Source organism: Rattus norvegicus, chromosome 7 (assembly GCF_021556685.1).
Source record: "Rattus norvegicus strain SHRSP/BbbUtx chromosome 7, alternate assembly SHRSP_T2T, whole genome shotgun sequence".
NCBI classification, from domain to species: Eukaryota; Metazoa; Chordata; class Mammalia; order Rodentia; family Muridae; genus Rattus; species Rattus norvegicus.
In genome coordinates, this window is record NC_141540.1 from 62,768,641 (window position 1) to 62,791,587 (window position 22,947).

At 46.7% G+C, this 22,947-nt stretch overlaps 1 long non-coding RNA gene across 1 annotated transcript; it reads left to right on the forward strand.

The window, feature by feature from the left end:
- The first annotated feature begins 104 nt into the window (after window positions 1–104).
- On the forward strand, window positions 105–22,734 carry LOC148004694 (uncharacterized). Its single transcript, XR_015625343.1, has 4 exons — window positions 105–260; window positions 604–707; window positions 18,962–19,018; window positions 22,312–22,734. It is a non-coding gene; the product is annotated as an uncharacterized LOC148004694 (long non-coding RNA).
- The last annotated feature ends 213 nt before the right edge of the window (window positions 22,735–22,947 follow it).

The following is a 22,947-nucleotide window of genomic DNA, read 5'->3' on the forward strand; positions in this document are numbered from 1 at the left end:
GAAACCACTCTCTCCCCACTTCCTGCTGGCTCCTTCCCTGGTGCCTTTCTGTCTGGTCCGATTGTCTTACTTGATAATCTCCTTGGGCCAGGACGTGTCACCTTGATTTAGGGCACCTCCTACTTTGAGCAGTAACAGCCTCCTGGCCCTCCACGCTCCATTACGCTCTGTGGGGTCTTCTTTGCCTCCTAATGGTCCACCCACTGTGCTTTCTGTTAGAAATGTGAAAGCCTTCCGCAGCCCAGCTAACCCACCGAGTGGTAAGGTGTTATTTATTGAACAGATACTGAGAGCACACCAGGGGCCGGGGCGCGGCTCTAGATGGTTGGGATGCCTCAGAGAGCCAAATAGACAAGAAACCTGCTCTTAGCTGCTTGTATCTTCCTGGGGTGGGAGAGAAACACAACAAGCAAGTTTAAGGGTGCTTGGCAGGTGGCTATGGGAAAGATCACAGTACAGAGAAACTGGGGGGTATAGGGGTGGAAGAAGGTACCCAATTCTCCGCTGTTATCATCAGCAGACTGCAGCGGAGGAAAAGCACCCCCAGATCTGCCCAGCTTCTGCCCTAAATCTCAGTTTGATCTGTCTTGGACCCTTTCCTAGATCTCCATTAAAAATAGGAACCATGCAGCTAGGAACCTTCACACCCTGAAGCCGAGCTATCTGGAACAGATCTCCAGCCCAGCAAAAATGCTCCTCTTGGGCAAGTAAGTTGCTCTCTGTTAATAAAATTTAGCCTGTCACAGGTTATGGAGAGGGTGATGTCACCCACGGAGAAGGTGATGTCACCCATGGAAGGGTGATGTCACCCACGGAGGTGGAAAATGTTAGCATAAGGTGAGCAGAGCGGAACCTGGCACAGAGTAAGGGGCAGATGTCAGCCTAAAGGCAGACTGTGGGCTGCCTGCACTGTGGGGCGGAGGACGGCTTCTGCTCAGAAAACGATGGCAGTGTGAGGTTGCACGATGACCCATTTCTATTCCTCAACAGCTGAACGGCCCAGTGGTGTGGGCTCCCCTGCTCAAAGCGGGGGGCCACTCCAATATGAACAGGCACGACCTTTCTTGTATCTATTGCTGTGTTTCTAAGAACTGCTCTGGGTTTTCTGTAGTGATGGGGGCTGGGGGTGGGGCTGTTTGTTTAAAACTTTATAAACAAAAGGTTGGGGGTTTTTTTTGTTGTTGTTTCTTTTTTACTATAGTCATTCTAATTTACACGATACAGGGTTGGCACTGACAGATCACTTCGATGACCAGACAGTTCAATGACAGAGGGCTTGCCTGAAGCCCGGGGCCTGGGTCTCCAGCATCCCAGCACCAAGCCAAACCTGTAGTACATAGATCACTACCAGTCTGGAGAAACAGGAGTTACCATTCTGTTTTCAAGAACTGGCGAGCTAGCTAGCTGTCATCAGTGAGATCTTGGAGTTGAACAACAGGAAACTGTACCCATCTTCCAAACCATTTGGCAACTGTCAGATGTTGCCGGTCCCAAAATCCACTTCCAATAAGATGGCAGACCTTCAGCAGCCTTGGTTCTCGAGGTCCTTAGGGACACTCACTACTGGCCACATGCTAGCAAGCCGGCCACATTCACTGCGTGTGCAAAAATATCATCCTAGCACCGTGTGTCCTATTATCTGATGAACGAACTCCAAATGCTGTCCTGCCTCCCTCAGGGTGGTGGGGTTAGCAGAGGATATCCATTGCAAAGTCAAAAAACATTCACAAAACCATTCACAATGAGACATCTCACTTCCTGTGCCCGGATGAGACAGTCCCACTGTTTTTCTTTAATAAGAAAATGTTTCCTGAGAGAATTTCTTCTTACCACATCATTGAGCCCTAAGAAAAGTTAGTATCTCTCCATTCTGGGCAAACACTGTGAGATCTAGGCTGGCCTGGTCATAGTGAGTTCCGCGTCAGCCAGGGCTTCACAGTGGGACCCTGTTCAACCCTGGGAGGTGTTGAACACTTCCTAGAAGCAGCCACCATTTTAATTTGATGTAGCTTGGCCTGTACCATGGGCCACCATGTGATTGCTGGGACCTCTGGAAGAGCTCTTAACCACTGAACCATTTCTCTATCCCGTAGCCTACTTTCGAAAGAAGAAAAGAGATGGCAAAAACTTCAGTAGAACATTGAGGATGGGTGCGATTGGCCAGATGGTCTTAGGTAGGAAAGAAGGCTCATGATTTTGCCTATGACCAAGGATTTCTGCAAATCTCATCACCTTGAAAACTGAGAATGAAGGCACTGAAGGGGAAAGTCTTCAGGGTTGAGTTAGGTTCCCATCAATGTGGCATCCGTAATACCTGAGATTCACAGCTTACGGGGAAGGAGAGTTTGTCTTGGCCCATGGCCTTGGCGTTCAAGCCAAGGTCTATTAGCACCATTGCCTTTGGGCTTGTGTCAAGGTAGCAAAAATGTGGGATCACGTGAGGGAGGAAGCCTGTTCATCTCTTGACTGCTGGAAAATGAAGAGAATGAAAAGAAGGACTGGGCCCTGAAGTAGAAACTTCTAGTTTCTTTAGAAAGTCAGTTATGTCATACAATGCTTTGCTGGGGCGCACGGGTGAGAAGCTGTCTTACTAAAGCAGACGTGTGAACGACTATAGTCCTGCAGCAGACACAGTGAGAGGATGTCTTGCTAAAGCAGACATGGGGATGAAGGACACGTGATTAAGGAGCATAAACTCAACCCCACCGACAGTGGGAAGCGAGCATTGGTTTGGTTTGTTCCACCTCACTCTTCTTCGCTAATGAGACGCGTGAATCGGTTTGCCATACGTAGCATTGTTGAACTCCACTTGTGCTTCAGCAGCCTCTGGGTCAAATGACCTCTTCATAGGGTCACCTAAGACAATCTGCATGCCAGATATTTACAACAGGATACATAACGGTAGCAAAAAAATCACAGTTGTTTTATGGTTGGGGGTCACTACAGCATGAGGAACTACCTTAAAGGGTCGAAGTGTTAGGGAGGTGGAGACCGTTTAGGAAGGTGGGGCAGAGGTTCAAAGGATGTTGGGGTGTGCCCTTGAAGGGGTCCTGTAGGCATAATTTTTTTCCAAAGTACTTTAAAAAAGACTCAACCTCCCCGCCAACCCACCACCCACCAGAGGTAGTAGAAAAGAAAAGTTATTAGTATGTAGGGGAAGTGAATCTGTTCAGCCATAGTTCTTTGGGGCGAGCTCTATCTTCTTTCTCAGCAGTCAGTCCCGTAGCAAACACCAATTACAGCTGAGCAGCTGTAGTCCAGTCTTCTAGGCGGGCAGACACCAAGCATGAAACACAGCCGTGGTTCGATCCTGAAGAAACTGCAAGGCTTGCTGACTGGCTAGAGGCTGCTGAGGCATAATCCAAGTTCAACACAGGTTGAGAGCACCATTGTCCTCAGAAGGGTTAACTTTGGCTCTCAGTTTGGGTTTAGAGTCATGGTTGGAAGGTACAGTACAGAAGTGTGAGGCTTCTGGTCACATTTCATCCACAGCCAGGAAGCAGAGGACCCTGAATGTTAGCAGGAAACTCACTTTCTCCTTTCCGTTCAGTCAAGGGGCCCAGCCCACAGCACAATAACAGCTAATTGGGTGTGTCTTCTCACCTCAGCCCAACTTAGAATCCCTCACAAACATTCCACAGGGTTTTTTTTAAAAGGCGATTCTAGTTTCTGCCAATCTGATGATCAATTTTTTTTTTTTAGATTTTTATTTATTTTAATTTAATGTATGAGTGGGTTTTGCCTGCTGTATCTGTACCACATGCATGCAGTGCCTGCAGAAGCCAGAAGAGGGCGCCAGAAACTAACGTAACTGGAATTATAGCGGTGAGCTATAAGGGATGCTCTGACTCCAACCTGGGTCCTCTACAGGAACAGGAAGTGCTATTAATTGCTGAGCCATCTCTCCAACCCTTCTAATGATCAGCAGTAACAGTCCCATTTTAAAACATTCCATCATCTCCCCAGAGCACCACAGGTGATCGAGTAAGCCTTTAGCAACGGACTCTTAGGGGACACTTAAGATCCAAATTGTTAACAAGTGACTAGAGATTAAACAGGAATACTGGCAAACTTAGACAAGTCTGGGCAACTTCCCTGCAGCGGCTAACCTCCTGAGTTTTGTTTCCAGGACCTCTCCTGTAGTAAATTATTAAACCGTGTAAATCTAAGACAGAGATAAAGGCAAAAAGAAAGGAATGTTGTTTGAACTTGGAGGTCAAACACATTTAAAGACCGTGCGTGCATGAACACCTGTCCTTTAGCACAGGACCAGAACAAGGGTTGGGTAAATGGAGACATAGTTGCAATTGTCTTGTTTGAAGAGTTTATGTTTCTGAGCCCAGGAAGTGCTTGAAAGAGAAGCACTTCCTCGTTGAGGTTGTGTAAGGAGCCGGAAGTTTTCAGACCATCTTGCTTGGGTAGTACCTGGGGAGAGGCCTTTGCTAAGTCAAATTAGGAACGCAAAGCTTCTCCAAAGCCATCAGGCCTATTTGGGAATGGTAGCATTGCAAGGAGATGTGGGCCATCATAAACCCTGAGTGTGTCCACCCGAGGAGGGTGAGGCAGGGGCAGCTTTTAGTAAATGTGCTGCTGGAGTTACAGAAAGGGAGGTTTCTGAAGGCAAAAACGAGGAAGATCACACAACCTATTTTGATGCGACAATCCCTTGGCCGGGGAGATTAATGGACAAGGGTGTTCAAGGGTCAGAGGTCAGTCCAAATTTAAAGAGAAGATGGCAGATCAAATGTCCTGGCAGAATCATCGTGTAGTGCAAGGTTGTAGAGGCTCTTGTTCTATGCTGTGAGTCTGTCGGTCTTTGGAGTGCAGTCCTTCTTTACACAAGACTCGGAGACAGTCCCTCCTCCAGGGCTTCCCAGCTTGGTCAAAGTGACTGTTTTCCATGACAACCTTTATACGTTTCAACCCCACCCTGCTAAGGTCTATACCCGGTACAAGTAGCCCTACGTTGTTACTGTTCCTTCCTATGTCAGGACTCACTCTTACCCTGTTCTCTCTGACCTACAACGTGCCATCTCAGGCGACCTTCTGTGACCTCCTGGCCCAGAGACCACACACTGTCCTGGGGGTCCTGTTATACCTTCTTCTCTGCCTCTCTGGCCGAGTCTACTGTTTATTAAGTTCCCACCCCGGCTGTGACCTGAAGTAGCTGTAGACTGTGGAAAGAAAAGAAACCGTGGTATATAGGTGGGAGGGTTCATCACAGTCTAGAACTTCATTCTGTACTCTCAGTAATTCTCACCCTGAGTTGTCACGAAGATTCGATGAGCGGAGGTACCTAGATTCTACTTTAGCGAAAGCTGAAGGGAGGCGGGGGAGGTGGGGTTACAGAGACGTGAAAGGTGGGAGCGCTCCTAACAGAGGGATCTGCCTAGTAAATCCCAGACTGAATGTAGTGTCCAGGGCAGCCTGTGTGTCCCCTCCGGACCAGGGAAATGGTCTATTGCTGGGGCCACCGGGGTTCCAGAATTCAGAGCCTTCTCAGAATGGCTGCCCACCCCACCCCACCCCACCCCTCCCCCGGAGGCTGCTCAGCCACTTCGCACTGGACTCCCCGCCCAGCTGAACCTCAACACTCTTGATGAGACTGTGGAAGGCGCTAATTAAACTAATCACAGGAGAGCGGCTTCCTGTTCGCGATCCCGATCCGTTTGCAAGCAGCACCATAACAAGCTATATTATTATGTGTAAGGTCAGTTTGACTCTAAATTTTCTTTTACTGGGACACCAGAGCCACTGTGAAGGAGGATTCTCCATAAATGGAGCCTGATTCCAAAACAAATTAAAGGTGTCCTGCCACGGGATACTTTGTGAAGTTTTGAAGGAGTGGTTACACGTGGAGAGACTTACCTTGACTGCTTCGTCTCCATATTGGTCTACTCTCAGGCCTGAAGATATTCTCTATACAATAAAGTCCCTTAAAAGTGCAGGCTGGGGGTTGGGGATATAGCTCAGTGGTAGAGCGCTTGCCTAGGAAGCGCAAAGCCCTGGGTTCGGTCCCCAGCTCCGGAAAAAAAAGAACCAAAAAAAAAAAAAAAAAGTGCAGGCTGATTCCTTTTTAATCCACATACTTAATTTATATGCTTGTTCCCTGCCCTTCTTCTCAGGAACACCTTAACTGATCTTCTAGCTGGGTTTTATCCTGTCTTATTCTTCTTCTCACGTGCGGTTTGGGAACTAGCAAAGAGAAGAACAGTGCCTAAAAGGAAAGACAGAAATGCTTAACTGGTGTCTGACTAATCCAGGTCACAACTCTGGTGGCTTTTACACTATTCTCCTTAGTCGAAAGACCAGAGTCTGCTTTCCTTTCCTTAGCTTGCTTACTTCCTTCTTCTCTTCCTCTCCCCTGCCCTCCCCCTCCCCCTTCCTTCTCCTCCCCTCCCCTCCCCTTCTTCTTTCCTTCCTCTCCCCTCCCCTTCACTTACTTTCTCCTCTCCCTTCCCCTTCTTTCCTTCCTTTGCTTTTTTTGGTGTGGGGTTTTTGTCGTTGTTGTTTGGTTGTTTTTTTTTTTTTTCCAGGACAGGATTTCTCTGTGCTATCCTAGAACTCGCTCTGTAGACCATGCTGGCCTCGAACTCAGAGATCTGCCTGCCTCTGCCTCCACTCCAGTTCTTTCTTCGCTGTCCCGCTCAGTGGTTTAAACCTCTGGCAAATATTTGGGCAACTGCAGGACACCTTTGCCTCTGAGTTAATTCACTCAGGGGCCCCAGTACCTTTGTCAACAATACTCACGACAGCACCCTGTGACTGGCTCCCTTTTACTTCAGTGGGTTAAGTCAGCCTTGGAACTCGTAGAGTTCAACCTGCTTCTGAGAATTTGTCCAATAAACATGTTGTATCTGGACACCAAAAGACGAACGATGAGCAATAAACCAGGGAGAAGGATTTCACGCCGTGCTCACGGCTAGGTCTGATGCTGTCATTACACACAAAGCTCTTCTGACAGTTCTTCCCTTGTCTCGTCAGTTAACCTTCAGGAGTTTAGTTATTCAATGAAAACTTGTTTAATAAACCATGTCGTAGTTGGGCATGAGAAGATGAATAGTAAATTGGGGACAGCAGTCACATGCTGTGTTCATGGACAAGGTTTAGTGTTACACGCAAAACTCTCCTGAGGATCTTCCCTTAGGGTTTTCTTTACTCAATAAAAATCACCCAGGAGGTGAGAGAGATAGCTCAGCTGTCATGAGAACTTCTTGCTCTTAGAAAGAACACAGCTACAATGTCCAGCTCCCACATGGTGGCTCACAACCATCTATGACTCCGTCCCAGGGGATCTGCTGCCCTCTTCTGACCTCCTAGGGCACCAGGCACACTCGCGGTGCACACACATACATGCAGGCAAACCACTCACAATGTAATAGAAGGACTAAGTATAATAAAAGATGAATTAAAAAGGGGAAGTCACTGAGTTGTTCCATGTTGCATCCAATCTCTCCAGACTCAGGCTGAAATGCAAACCTCCAGTATTTCCAAGTGTTACCTTATTGTGAGATAGGGTTTCCCCAGAGTACAGGAAAGGTTCTGCTGTGCTATGCAAGCCCTCTCTAACACTGAGTTACACCTCCCGGCCTGACACCGGCTCCTTGCAGAATTGAAACCAGTTCATGGGGGTGAGTATGCACTCATAAAAAGGGGAAAGTGTAAACACAGAGATACACAAGTGAGGGGACACTTAGACAGAGGGCCAAACGGCCATGCATAAACCAAGCCAGGCCTGGCCATGCCCTCGCCTCACAGCTGGCAGAAGGAACACTTAGATTTTGCATTCCTTGTCTCCAGAGCTGTGAGAGCTAAGTTTCTGTTAGGCTACCCAGTGTGTGGCACTTCCTGCCAGCAGGCCTAGCAAATCAGTGCAAAGGCTCATGGGTCAGCCACCGTTCTGGGTGACGAGGACAGCGTGGCTGAGAAAGGCATACAGGGGGAATAGGTACAGGGGAGCAGAGGGCGGGCGCTTGTTATTCTTAGTGGGACCAGAAGAGAGGATGGCACGCTGAAGGTTGATGGACAGAGAACATTTGAAATAGTTATCCCAGGGCGTGGGGACAGGATAGGAATATGGAATAAACTTACTTTATGGGCTGAAGGCTTCTTGAAGGTTGAGATTCGAAATCTAATTCTAAATCCTTTATCTGTCTGTCTGTCTGTCTGTCTCTCACTGCGTGTATTTGTGTTGTGTCTTGTGTGTGCTTGGGCATGCATGCATGTGCATACATGTGAAGGTCACAGGACAGGAGTTGACTGTCTTCTTCCACCATGTAGAGCTGTGGGGTTCATACTCAAGTATGAGCTTTAACCTGCTCAACTATTTATCTCGCCAGTCTCCAGGGATCCTAAGTTTAAGGTGAGACTAGATGGTGTGGTTCAGGCTTTTCTTGACTCGTTCTGGCTGCTGGGACACAGTCAAAACAGTGCAGCGTTCATCAGACTGAGTCAGATGTATGGACTGAATTGTGTCCTTTCAAGGGGTCCTGTGTTCAAACAGATAGCTCTGTGTTTGAACATGGAGCCTAGCAGGAGGGAGCAAAGGTTGAATGGTATTGGAAAGTGGAACCTTAATCCCGGTATCCTTGTAAGAACGAACACAAACTGTCACTTCCTACACACGTGCAGAAGGCTGCGTGAGGGACCAGCGAGACACTGACCATGTGCAGAGCACAAGAGGAGCCTCCTGGGCAATCAATCCCCCGGGACCTTAATCTTAGACTTTCTGCCTCTAGAACTGGGAGGCAATGCATTTCTGTTCTCGAGGTCACCTGGACTGTGGCATTTAGTCATGACAACCCTGGTGGCTGAAGGTCACAGGAAGAGCTTTTCAGGGCCAAGGTCATGGAAGATGCAGCAAGGAGTAACCATAAGGCAGGATCACACAAGAAAAAACCAGAATGTGGCAGTCCCTTAACCAAGGACAGCGCGGTAGCTGCTTTCTGAGAGCCAGTTTTGCTGCAGCCCCCATGTTTCAGGGATCATGCTGGGAACATGGTGTTTTGCAGTGGGCTTTTACCCTCAAGGAGCTCACGGTGGGTAAAGGACACACGCAGTGTCACTGCAACAGGGCCAGCGGTCAGTGCTGTTTTAAGAAACAAGGCACACTGTCGAGTAGAGGATCTGTCTTAGGGGAGGTGACGTTTGAGACGAACATCAAATCTGAGAGGGGGGTTGCCAGGAGAGAGAACTGAAGAGTGTATACACCAAGAGCAAAACCAAACCAGTCATGAGGGCACATGCCCAAATCCCAGGACTCACGGCAGTTGAGGCAGGAGGACTGCCAGGAGGCCACACAGTGAATTCCAAGCTAGAGAGGACCACGGAACAAGACCCTGTCTCAAAGAACAAGAAAGCCACAAAACGTAGGTCGAAACACTCTGGGAAGCCAGAGTCAGGTTACAGGTGGGGCAGGGCAGAGGAAACAAATTGCGATCAGAATGTGGAACGTCCATGGGGGATCATGCAGAATAGGGATGCTACATAGTGAATTTCTGAAGAGAAAATTCAGGTACTATGTAGAGTATGAGTTAAATCAGGAAAGCCACTTCTAGGGAGTCTATATGGGAGAGAATTCAATTTGATGGCCGAGATGAATGGCATATTTGGGTGAGGTGAGACCTAACAATGGCTTCTAATTTTCTGCTTGGATGCCTGAGATTGACACAGTCGTCAGCATTAGGGACTGATAGGTGAGAAACGGAAATTGTTGACTGGGGACACCGTGGGAGGGGGGTGTTGATGAATTCCGGTTTAGACATGCCCACTTTGAGGAGTCTGTGGAAAATGTCAGCAGGCAGCTTAAACACCAATTTGGGGTGAACAGAAGGTGGGTAAAGTTGAATGGGTTATTCTGGACGGTACCTGAAGTCATGCAATAAACAGAGGGGACAAACAGCCACCAGCTATTGGCTGGTTTTCAATGTCCAATATTATTATCCACGTCCAGCAATATTATTTAGGAGAAACTACTGCCACCGTCCTTTTCCAAGGAATGACCTGAGGCACAGAGAGATGGCAAGCGACTTCCCCAATTTAACATAATTGGTGAGTGAATTTAAACCCGTGTGATTTGACCCCAAGCGCTCTGTTCCAATGTTTACCTCGGCCATATTTATGTTCAAGGGGCAGGGAAGAAGAGCCCGAGGTGAAACCATTTGACTGAGGACCAACAACAGAGCCAAATGAAGTGATTCTTAGAAGCCAGATGGAGGGCGTCAGATGCTCAAAGCCCTGCAAAGATAAGGAAGGCCATTAGGAAGAAGTTCTGAAAACAAGCCGTGGTCAGACGGCTAGAAGAGACCGCAGACACACACACGGCGAGGGCAGGCAGTGGGCAACAGCAAAAGTGAAGGTGGGGGGGTTGGGGATTTAGCTCAGTGGTAGAGCGCTTGCCTAGGAAGCGCAAGGCCCTGGGTTCAGTCCCCAGCTCCGAAAAAAAGAACCAAAAAAAAAAAAAAAAAGTGAAGGTGGGGCTGCGGTTTGATGTAAACCATGCAGCAGAAGGCTAGCTAGGCCCCCCGAGGAAGGACGGATGGTGGGCTGGTACTGCAGCAAGCATCTGGAAGATGTCCTGTTGGCAAGGTTACCTCCAGTCAGGACCCTTATCTCCAGTGTAGCAGGCCCAGATCAAGGGTCCACAGGCTCAAGTGAGCTTATGTTTAAAAACCAGAATGTTGATTGATTCATTGTTACTGAGTAATATAGTACAAAGGGGGCCAGATGTTCGTGGTTTGCTAATGAGAGCATTATAGTCTGTAGGCAGTGCCTAATTATAATTAAAATGTTGCCAGGGCACATGAGCTCAGAACTAGGGGACTCACTACATAATAGACTGGTGGCATTAACCGGCGACTGCCGTGCCTCCACTTCCCTTATAAGCTGTATTTGCTAACATGGCTTCTTGGACCATGGGCTTCTTCCCGTGGGCAGACACAGAGTCCATTGACAGATTCCATTTCTTCGGATTGTGTTTGTATGCCGGTGCCCCTGTGGATGTGGGAATGCTTAAGGGTGTGTACGTACACGGGTAATTGTGTGTGGGAGGGAGAGTCGGAGATCAGCCTCAGGTAGCTTCCGCCAACCCCTCTCCTCCTGCTGCTTTGAGAAGAGCTCTCTTACTGAACTCGGGGCTCACAGACTGGCTAGAACGACTTTCCAATGGGCTCCAGGGACCCACTTGTGTCCGCCTCTGCAGCGGTGGGATTGTCAGACCGGCCATCGTGCCAGGCATCTGACACGGAGACCGCGATTGAGCTCATGTCCTCGGGTTTCTGCAGCCAGTGCTTTGCTGGTCCAGCCATCTCCTCGGCTCACATTTGGATTGTTCTCTGGCACCTTTGATTTGGTGCTTCTCACACAGGAATCATCCTCAGATTGTCTATGTGCAACTTGCCACGCCCACTTGCCACTTCCCTTACGGTTTTTTTTCCATTAACTAAAAATTCACAGTAAAACATCTTACTATAAATATTTTAGTAAAATATTTACTAACATATTTTAAATACAAATACATACTTTACCGAAAACATATATATATATATATATATATATATATATATATATATATATTTTTTTTTTTTTTTTTGGAGCTGAGGACCAAACCCAAGTCCTTGTGCTTGCTAGGCAAGCGCTCTACCACTGAGCTAAATCCCCAACCCCCCTGAAAACATATTTTAAAGGGGAAAATTTGTGCTACAAATGTGATTGGAGGAAAGACTGATAGCTTGACCTGATGTTAATCCCAGTGGTCCGGGGGTAGAGACGGGATTCCCAGGGCAACCTGGCTAGTTATGGTAGCTAAATTGATGGGCTTTAGGTTCATGAGAGCCACTGCCTTAGTGAGTAAAATGGTAATCATGAAAGTGACCCAAAAGTCCACAGCTGACCTCCATGCATGTGTACACACATGTGCACACATGTGTTGTCACATAGCACATGGAAAAATGTGAAAATCTGACTATGTGATATCCTCCTAAATCATCTTGAAATCTAGTGGGGCCATAGCTGAGCTCCTGTGAGTGCGTTGCTCAAACAGCATTGTGCAGTAGACTTTCTCAGAGCCTGCCACTCACAGTACTGCCCCACGGGGCAGAGCAGATACACAGGGAAGCATGAAGTCTGGGCTGGAGAACCTGTTACTCAGCCTGTACAAGTTATCAGTCTTCTTGTACTGACTTCCTGTCTTAGTGAGGGTTTCACTGCTGTGAAGAGACACCATGATCATGGCAACTCTTATAAAGGACACTATCGGGTTGGGGATTTAACTCAGTGGTAGAGCGCTTGCCTAGCAAGCGCAAGGCCCCGGGTTCGGTCCCCAGCTCCGGAAAAAAAAAAAAAAGGGACACTATCTAATTGGGGTTGGCTTACAGGTTCAGAGGTTCAGTCCATTTTCATCATGGTGGGAAGCATGGCAGTGTCCAGGCAGGCATGGCTCTGGAGGAGCTGAAGAGTTCTACCTCTTGTTCCACGGGAAGCCAAGCTAGGAGGAAGGTAAAGCCCATCCCCACAGTGACACACTTCCTCCAACAAGGCCACACCTCTTCCCATAAGGCCACACCTTCTAATAGTGTCATTCCCTGGGGCAAGCATATTCAAACCACCACATTTCCTCCTCCTTCCTCCCTTTTCTCCTCCTCCTCCTCCTTTCCCGCCTTTTGGTTTTTGAGAGTTTTCCCCATGTAACCCTGACTGCCCTGGAACTAACTCTATAGTCAGTCTGCCCTCAAAGTCAGAAATCACCCACTTCTCCTCCCACCACATCTGCTGACTATTTTCTTTTTCTTTTTCAAAATTTATTTATTATATACTTATATACACTATTATATATAAATACACTGTAGCTGTCTTCAGACACACCAGAAGAGGGCATTGGATCTCATTACAGATGCTTGTGAGCCACCATGTGGTTGCTGGGAATTGAACTCAGGACCTCGGGAAGAGCAGTCGGTGCTCTTAACCGCTGAGCCATCTCTCTAGCCCCCCCCCCTCCATTTTCTTTTTTAAATAGCACCACCATCTTTTTTTTTTTTTTTTTTTTTTTGTAGGAGAAACATTTTCCCAGACTTTCAATCACATTCCTACTTCCAGACTGACCTAAAGATGGCTAAACTCACGCCTAACAGCTCCATTTTCCTCACTTCATCCTGACAGAAGCATCTTTTCTCAGGCCCACTGACATCCTGGGGCCTATCTGCATCTCATCTGTAAAAGAATGTGTAATGACGTGGGTCAGTAGCCTGGGAAGTAAGTGACTGTAAGGAAGCATGCATTTAGTTTATTTAGTTTCTATTTCATTCCCCACCCCCACACCCCCACTCCATTGGCCTAATTGGCTTTATTGGGAGAAACTTTTGATGCTTTTTGTTTTAATTTCTCCTTTTCCTTCTTCTCTTTGCCCTTCCCCTTTCCGATTTTAAAGTTAATTTATGTATGTTGGCATACAAAGTATATAATTGTTTCATTTTCATGTGCTCTGTTTTAATTCATCTCCCTCCTCAGCTACTCCCGGTGTCCCTTTTCCTCCTCCTTCTGATCTCCTTCTTATCCCCAAACGTCCCTCTCTCAGGCATTCTCTATTATTCTTTCTTTCCCTCTCCTCCCCATCTCCTTCCGTTCTGTTTCCACTAGAAAAGCTTGACTGTTTCATGACGTCCAACGTTTGATAAAAGAGGCAACAGATAGAGAAGGAGCCAACCGCGGCAGTAGGGCTCAGCTCAGAAAGGAGGAAGAATCCATCCCTCTGTGATGGAGGACTTTGTTGTGTTGATGAAAGAATTCTCATTTTACATCAAAGGTGAAAGGAAATAAGTTTTCTTAGTGCGTTGAAAGGAGCCAGCTGAGTATGGCAGTAACAGAATCACCAGTGCATGGTTTTGGTTTCAGGGAGCCACTTCAAGGGAAATTTCCCAGCATGCAATTATGGGTGCTTCTATGGTATCAGGTTGTGGCTAATTTTGTCTGGTCTCATTCTGCTTTGCACTGTTTGAGTGGAACAGAGTCATGATGTTCTGTTTTGGAGAGGCCTTATGGACCAAGGCTCACATTGGGAACCCATGGGGCCTCTCAACCACGACCTTTTTTCTTCCCCACCCCACACAATGCAACAACTTCCGAAAGTGAACCATTTCAGGCGCTGATTGGACGCACTATTTGTATTGCTTTGTCTGGAGTGCTCTAGAGAGGCGGGGGTTCTGTGGCAGGGATTGAAAGCTTTGGGGAAGCGCCATCTGGAGATAGAAAAAACTGCTGAACCCTAGAAGAAATAAATTTGACAAGAAGGTTAAAAATGCAGGAGTCAAACACAAGAAAGAAATGCTGATAAATGGTCCCAGAACAACACAGAAGCCGTACAGGCATGGCCATGACCAGACATTTGTTTCTGATTCCACCAATCAAACCCTCCTCCTGTGGCTGAAAATCACTGGGCAGGTCTGGTGACATTTCAGGGGTTTTGATGTTCTTGTCCCAATTCCTTTTACTTCCTTTAACATGACACAAGCCACCCTCAACATTGGTCAGTAATCCAGGGCCTGAGGACTTTGAAGTATAATAGCTGTAAGCAAATTTAAGTCTTCTAATAGTGTTGAACATTCTCAGGCCTGCACAGTTATTTGGTTTGTGAGTTCTAGGGACAGCCGTTAGGTTGTAAGGAGAAAATATAGATCAGAAAGCCTGGCATTAAGGAAAATGGTTGCTCCATTGGGGAAGACAGTAATCCCTGACTCTCACCCCTGTGAGGCAGGAGAGAATAATATGGGAGGGTGGTGGAATGTGGCTAATTAATGTGTATTGGCTTCCTGGTGATGTCCTGGGGTCCTATGGTCTGAGACTCGGAGAAGCTAGGTGTAATGCTAAGAGAGTAAGGCAGAGATATGCAATGTAGACGGAGACAGAGGATGGACTCGAGATGCCCAGAGAAATAAGAGAGAAACATGAGGCAGAGAGTTGGACTTCTATGGTAGCTAGGAGGGGAGACAGGGAAGGGGTAGAAATACATTGTTACCAAGATATTACCCATTTCCTTAATCTTAAGACCAGGAGCAATGCATCACAAGCTCACAGATTTACCAATTGCAAGTAGGCTTTTGGGGTCCCCTTTGAAGACAAAGTGTGAACCCTTATATATACTCTGATAGGGCTAACATGTTGTACCTAGAGCACTTTCTGAAAAATAGATATTTATTCTGGATAGACGGACATGGTAACTTCATCAAGTTCAATAGCTATTGGGGTATTCTCATGCAGAAGACACTGGGAGGGAGGGAGGGAGGGAGGAAGAGAGAGAGAAGCTAAAGGAGGAAGCCAAAAGGGCTATTCATGTATATCCCTAAGAGTAAACTCTAAGAAACCTTACTGATCAGGCCAATAAAAGACCCTGTCCCAGACAAAAGGTGAAAGATAGCTGTGAAGTGATACCAGAGATTGTATACACATAGACACACACACACATGCACATGCACATACAATACACATATATACATACATACACACATATATATACACACATACACATATATATACACATACATACACACATACACACACATATAAACACACACATATATATACACATACTTACACATACACACATATGTATACACATACACACATACACATTTACACATACATACACACATGCATGCATACATACACACATATACACATATACACATACACACACATACACACATACACGCATACACACACACACACACACACACACACACAGAATCACAAGAGGCCAGACCCTCTCCTCTGAGGGTTGTGGGTGTTCTCTGTGAGGGCAATGGAGTCTCTGGGGATCTTCCACGCCTACACAGCCCTTCACATTCCCCTGTGGCCCCCGTTTTCTTTCTGGATTCAGAGGAAGCACTGTGATAAGACAGAGTGAGGAACGGGGACATGTGTGGGATTTATGTCTTGAATGTTCAGGAGGTCGCTCACTAGAGCCCTGTGAGGCAGCTTTGATGAAGCAAGCTTGTAGGGTACCAGGCTGAGCAGCTGATAGTCTGATCCCTCTGAAATCCTCAGGATCTGGTTCTTCCAGGACCCAGGCCAACTGAAGGAGGAGGAAGAAGTTCAAGGAGGAGAAAGGAGGGATTGCTAGTCAATATGAGTCACTGAAGGGATTAACCACAGAGCAGGTTGTTTGCACATTAGGGTTTGAGGACTGTAGTTCTCAGTGAGATCAAAGAGAATGCTTAATGGGAAGAACACTTAAGAAAGAAGAGGCTGGGGTTGGTGCAGGAGTTCTGAAAGAGAGCTGAGGAGGTACCGGTGACAGCAAGGCTTGGGTGACACCCGGAGAGACTTCTGTGTGGAAGAGGTCAAAGAAAACAGGAGACATCAAGAAACCAAAAGCGTAAGGCTCAGTTGAGTAGAGTAAACCAAAGGTGGTACATAGCAGATACTCCAGAGACTGAGCCTAGGAGTTTGAGGCTAGCAGAGAGAGAGAGAGAGAGAGAGAGAGAGAGAGAGAGAGAGAGAGAGAGACAGAGACAGAGACAGAGACAGAGACACACAGAGAAGCAGGAACAGAGAGAGATAGAGAGACACAGAGACAGAGATACACACAGAGAAGCAGGAACAGGGAGACAGAGATAGAGAGACACAGAGACAGAGATACACACAGAGAAATAGGAATAGAGAGACAGAGAAAGAGAGAGATGGAAGGTAGGAGGGAGGGAGGGAAAGCACATGAGCATAAATGTGAGAGAGAATGGGACTGGATGCTACCTCTGAGGACAAGGACAAGGTTGAAGACAGATCCCCAAGTCACTGGCAGCAGGAAACTCAACATGACCTTGACAGCTGTGCAGTCTGAAGAGTTCCCTTAGATACCGGGGCTTCAACTCATGTGCAGATCGATTCTCAACACAACGCCACAGAAAAGAATTTCATGAGGAGGCAGAGTGAGAAAAATCAAGTGTATTGATTAAACAGAAGACTCTAATTGGCCTTTCTAGGTGAAAGGCCCAGGTTCTAGCAGCCCCAAGAGGTTAGGCTCAGCCTTCTATGTCCCACTGAAGGAAGTCAGTGATGGTGACCAGCAAAGAGAGGAGACCCATTCAGTTGCACTACACCGGAAAGATAAAAGGGACCAGTGTCCCTAAGCCCATCTTTGAGGTGCTGACATGAACTTTAGGCCGGGCTATGCATAGCCAGGCAGCGCTAGTCACGGTGTGGCCTGCTGAGCACTGTCTCAGTTCGATTAGGAAAGGCGATCCCAATGGTTACTGTCGTCACTTGAGGCCAGCAATCTGGTCCCTTTTGCTCTGTTGTGCAGCCTTGACTTCATGGGTTATCAACCTCTCCCAGAGGGTGGAGGGTTCTATGTGGAAAAGACTTTCATCTAAGGTAATGCCTGAAAAGTTAAGGGCAATGACTTAAGTCTGTGCCTTCAGCTAAAGTAGGACAGACAGACAGACAGACAGACAGACAGACAGACACGAAGATAGAGACGCCAGGCTTTTGCCAAGCTTTTCACTGCCTTGTAGGCTTTAGTGAAACACCCAGGCTTTTAACCACAAACAGGTTTTAAGTGCCTGTCCCAAGACAAGATGCATTTAAGGCGGTGGTTCTCAACCTTCCCAACACTGCGACCCTTTGATCCAGTCCCTCCTGTTGTGGTGACCTTTAACCATGAAATGATTTTCCTGTTACTTCACAACTGTAATTTTGCTACTGTAATGAATCGGAATATCTGTGTTTCCGGCTGGTCTTAGTTGACCCCAGTAAAAGGGTCATTTGACCCCCCAAAGGGGTCACAACCACACAGGTTGAGAACCACATGAGCAGTTGATGCAGGGGTTGACAGAGGAATGCATCTACGTGCCCCATAGTGGCTATGCCTGTGACATTGGACTTTGAAGCTACATTCGTCTTAAAGTCTAGATATTAGGAAAAGAATGTGTTAGAACATTTCGTTTTTCCTTCTGTGGCATTTGTTCTTGAGGAGGACGCTGTTTCAGGTCCTTAGTAGAGATTTGCAGAAAGGGCTGCTAACAGAGAGAATGATGTAAACAGAGAGCTTGCCTATCCATCTGGCCCAAGAAAGTCAGACTAGGCACACAGACCGTTTTAATGATCATTTGTGAAGTGTCTCATCTCAGAGAGGGGAGTCATTGAGATCAGGCTGTGCCCAACTCTAAGTTGCTTCATATTGTATAAAACAATGATTTGGGTTGGTTTTGGTTTAAGGTTGACTCCGTCTTGAGGGTGGGGGATGATCTCACTCCTGGGTGGACAAACACCACCATCTACCTGGCACTACACGTGTGCACAGGCTGATAAATGACTCATTCCTGGGAATAGAAAAGGTGCCACTCTGTGACTTACTGGGGCAAAGTGAGATTGTAGGCGCACGTGGGTGCATTAAAACCACATTGGGAAAACCTCACTCAAGACCTTACTGGACAGGCCAGACCAAGGGAAGGTATAACTTCCTCATTCGGACCCCTTAAAATGATAGACACCTAACATAGGCATAATAATGGGTGCACACTGACCTATTATCCAATATGCAGTGTGCACATCAAGGAGCAAGAGACAGGACTCTGAACTATGCCTGGGACTTCAGCCTAGCTCAGTTCCCCTTGCTGACTGGGCCTATTCAGCTTCCTTCTGCCCACCTACCTGATTGCCCATCTGGATCCGCTTCTGCTTTTGCCTGGAAGCTGGACTCAATTCTGCAGGGTCACTGCCAACCCTGACTCCCCACAGCCTGTGGCACCTTCTTTCTGGCAGGTGATTTCCGGTTTGTTACTGTATCAGTCTAGGCTCTACTTAATTTCCACCAACCAACTTCAAAAACCTCCTGACCATTGCTGGATTCTCTTTAACTTACCCTAATTCACTCTGCAAACCACACACATACATCTATAAAGAGAAATATATTCACCAGGCACCGTGTGCTGTGTGATTGCAATAAAACCCTTTCTATGTTCTCTTTGTTCAGATCACCCAGGCATCTGAGAGTCTCTGGAGAAAGCTCTTGCTGAAACTGCTACGTCTTGTAAGTTTACTGTCTACTCACGACAGGGGTATGGCTCTTTCCCATGTGGTCTGGTCAGTTTTGAAAACTCCTGAGTGTCAGTCCACAAGAGATAGAAATCAGAACCGGGAGCATGAAGGGAGGGACCCTTTCCCATCTCACATCCCCACTGTTTCCTAGTTAGCCCCGGCTGCCCTAGGGAGAGACTGGGCTTTCTGGAGACAAGAGTGATATAGCCAGAGAGAGAAGAATGAGATGTCCATTTTTTTAAAACCCCAGGACATATGTATTAACTTACAGGATTTCACAGACATGACTAAGAATTTCCATATGAGAAGACTATGTTGCATTATCTGGGTCAGAGGTCACCATGATCATGTGGGCTCCTAGACACTAGGAGAGAAAAGTTGTCTTAGTTAGGGTTTTACTGCTGCGAACAGACACCGTGACCAAGGCAACTCTTTTTTTTTTTTTTAAGATTTATTTATTATATAAAAGTACACTGTAGTTAGCTGTCTTCAGACGCACCAGAAGAAGGCATCAGATCTCATTACAGATGGTTGTGAGCCACCATGTGGTTGCTGGGAATTGAACTCAGGACCTCTGGAAGAGCAGTCAGTGCTCTTAACCACTGAGCCATCTCTCCAGGCCCCCAAAGAAAGTCAGGGGAAGACTGTTCTCAGGCAGCTAGGAGGAGCATCTCAAAGCCCACCTAACAATGACACACCTACTCCAATAAGGCCACTCCTCCTAACAGTGCCTCTCCCTGTGCCAACCACATTCAAACCACCACAAGAGCCAAGAGTCAAGGGAGAAATGAAATATGAAGATAAAGGGGATAGAGGTTGGAGTAATAGGATTGCTGACTCTGAAGACAGAGGAAGAGGCCTCAAACTAAGAAACAGCAGCTTCTAGCAAAACTGTGTCCCAGCGACAGAAGCCTACTTGGGACTTCCAACCTCCAGGATGGTGAGATAATACAATTGTGGTCTTTGAAACCTGTTTGGTTTGGGTGGTTTTTTTTTCAGCAAAAGAAACTAATTCAGAGAGAAATTGATTGATAAGATCCTCCTCTGTGTTGCTTTGTATATGCTTGGCCCAGGGAGTGGAACCATTAGAGGATGTGGCCCTGTTGGAGTAGGTGTGTCACTGTGGACCTGGCCTTTGTCCTAGCTGCCTGGAAGCCAGTATTCTGTTAGCAGCCTTCAGATGAAGATGTAGGTCTCTCAGCTCTTCCTGCCCCATGCCTGCCTAGATGCTACCATGCTCCCACCGTGATGATCATGGACTGAACCTCTGATTATATATGCCAGCCCCAATTAAATGTTGTCCTTATAAAAGTTGCCTTGGCCATGGTGTCTGTTCATAGCAATGAAACACTGACTAAGACACCCCCCAAAGATGGTGTTTTCAAAGAGTGTGAAAGAACAGTGCATTGTGGGACAGAAAGGTACAGACAGAAGTCCTGCCTCTGGCCATATGGATCTGTACGAACTTTTCCACTTCAGGGATCTGGATTGCAAGGGACAGAATCCTCTGGGGAATAGAAATGTTAGTCAAAGTCCAGAAGTAGAGGACGTGGCTAAGGAAAGGATACAGACCTAGGAAACAGTTGTAATTTTTGGCAGGACAACAAGAGTTTCAGGGGTACAATGTAAATAGAAGACATTAGGCTGCGGGACCAAATGGAGTTGAAGAGGAATAGACTGTGAGGTGTAACACGATCTGGGAGCTACAGGGAAGAACAGACTACACACATTCCTTGGGTCTCTTACTAAGAACCCTGGGGGGGGGGGAAGCAGGAGGGTGGTTGGATGGATGGGGAGGTCAGATATGGGGCTAACTTGGCTTAGCAGCTTTAATCAAATGCCTTTTAGCTTCTTCTTTGATTTTACCCATGAATTATGATGCATGAGACTCATTTCTCTTGGCCCTGGTCAAATTGTCATAAAACTTGTTTTGTTTTTGAAAGGACTGAGACAAATTTTATGCAGACCAGAAAGTCAAAATAATGCTAATGAGTGAATAATTGTCAAAAGAAGTCTAAATGAATTCACTTCCTCACTGTTATAGTACAAAATTATTTCTGGCTAATCATAACCACTCTGAAGCCAAAGGTTTCTAAAGAAGTTGCATCTTCAGTACAGAATTGATGGGCTGTTTGACCTCAGCTGAGCAAAACCGCCAGACTGTCCAGAGATACAATGTTGCAGGTCAAGAGCCAAACGATCACCGATTATCTCAATCCTTTCAACAGCCTTTTTCTTGCAACCTTTGTGTTTGACCCAACATCCTGTGACTGCAGGGCAAAGTTCTTGGGATGTATCTTAATTTTAATGGAGATCTACGGTCCCTGCTAACCTCCAAAGCTAAGAATGATATAGGATAGCGTCTGAAGCCTATAGAACTGATCACCTTGCCTAGTGTCAGGGCACCTGCCTGATGCTCCTATCGACATGCGATGCTACACGACATGCCTGCTACATGACATGCCCGCTACATGTGTTGGTTTATGACCCTCTTCATTCTGTGGCTATGAAAGTTCATGCTTCTTTTCCCATGATGGGAGTGCATGTGAGGGAACAGGTCATTCAGGGTAACTTGGACCCATGTTCCCAGCCTGTGCTCACTCATATTTGGCTTAGAACAAACGATTTCCTTATTTCCTTTAAAGCAGTTGTTATTATAATAATGCTGACAGCATTATTGGGCTCATAAAGCTCATCGGGTTTAAAATACAAGAAGCTATAGAGTTCTGGAACCTGTTGAGGGCTAGTCTGATCCAAGGCTTTCCCCGAGGCCCCGATGTATAGAAAAGGGACACATTTTTTTCTCTCTAAACCAGGAAAACACTTGTCAGAGCAGGTAACAGCCTGGGCCCTGGGCCCTGGGAACATTTCCTTGAGGCCCTGCTATATGGAGAAGGAACACAGTTTCTCTTCTAAAACCAGGAATATTCTTGGTAGAGCCAGTAATGGCCTAGAGCCAGAGCCTTGGGGGAAGCTATAGCTTCTGACACTGAGAACCCAGCTCTTGCCACCCTAAGGGGGTATGGTTTTCAGTCCCAAGGCTGTTATGTGTTTGCTCTTTGAGACTCCTGAGATACAAACATTCCCCTTGTGCAACATTGCTTGATTAACTTTCTGCTGACTTTGTTTCATTGTGTGGTAGCCTTTTGCTAACCCTGTCCCATTTCTTTCCTGGAAATAGTATCTAAGACACTGTGCTTCTTAGTAAACTTGCTTGGTGTAAGACACAGCTTGTGCAAGACCTCCCGATCCCAAACGTCCCTATTCTCTTCTCTTTTGGTCCAGGACCCCATCGCAGAAGAACCAATTGCTGGTACAAGTCAGGGAAGTTTTATAGCTTCATTCAAGACCATGGTGCTCACTTTATTGACAAGATGGAAAGACAGACAGTCTATAACATTCTCGGTCTGTGGGTAGAGACTCAATTGGGCCTGCCCACTCCAGGAAAGACAATGCTTCTGCCTCTCTGGGTACCAGCACTCCTGTGGACATACCAATGTATACATGTACACAATTAAAAATAATAAACATATGGCCAGAGAGATGGCTCAGCGGTTAAGAGCGCTGACTGCTCTTCCAGAGGTTCTGAGTTCAAATTCCAGCAACCACATGGTGGCCCACAATCATCTGTAATGGGGTCTGATGCCCTCTTCTGGTGTGTCTGAAGACAGTGACAGTTTACTCACATACATAAAATAAATAAATCTTAAAAAAATAATAGCAATAAAGATCAATTCGCCTGGTTTTAAAACATAATAAATAAAAGCCAAAGAGAACAGGGCTGGGGATAGTCTGAGGTTCTGGTGCTATTGGGTCAGGAAGCTGAGCTGGTCTAGGGTACCCCAAATACTAGGTTCTCTCCTCAGACAGGAAAACACAGATGCTTACATGACAATTCAGAACAGTAGCAAAAGTATAGTT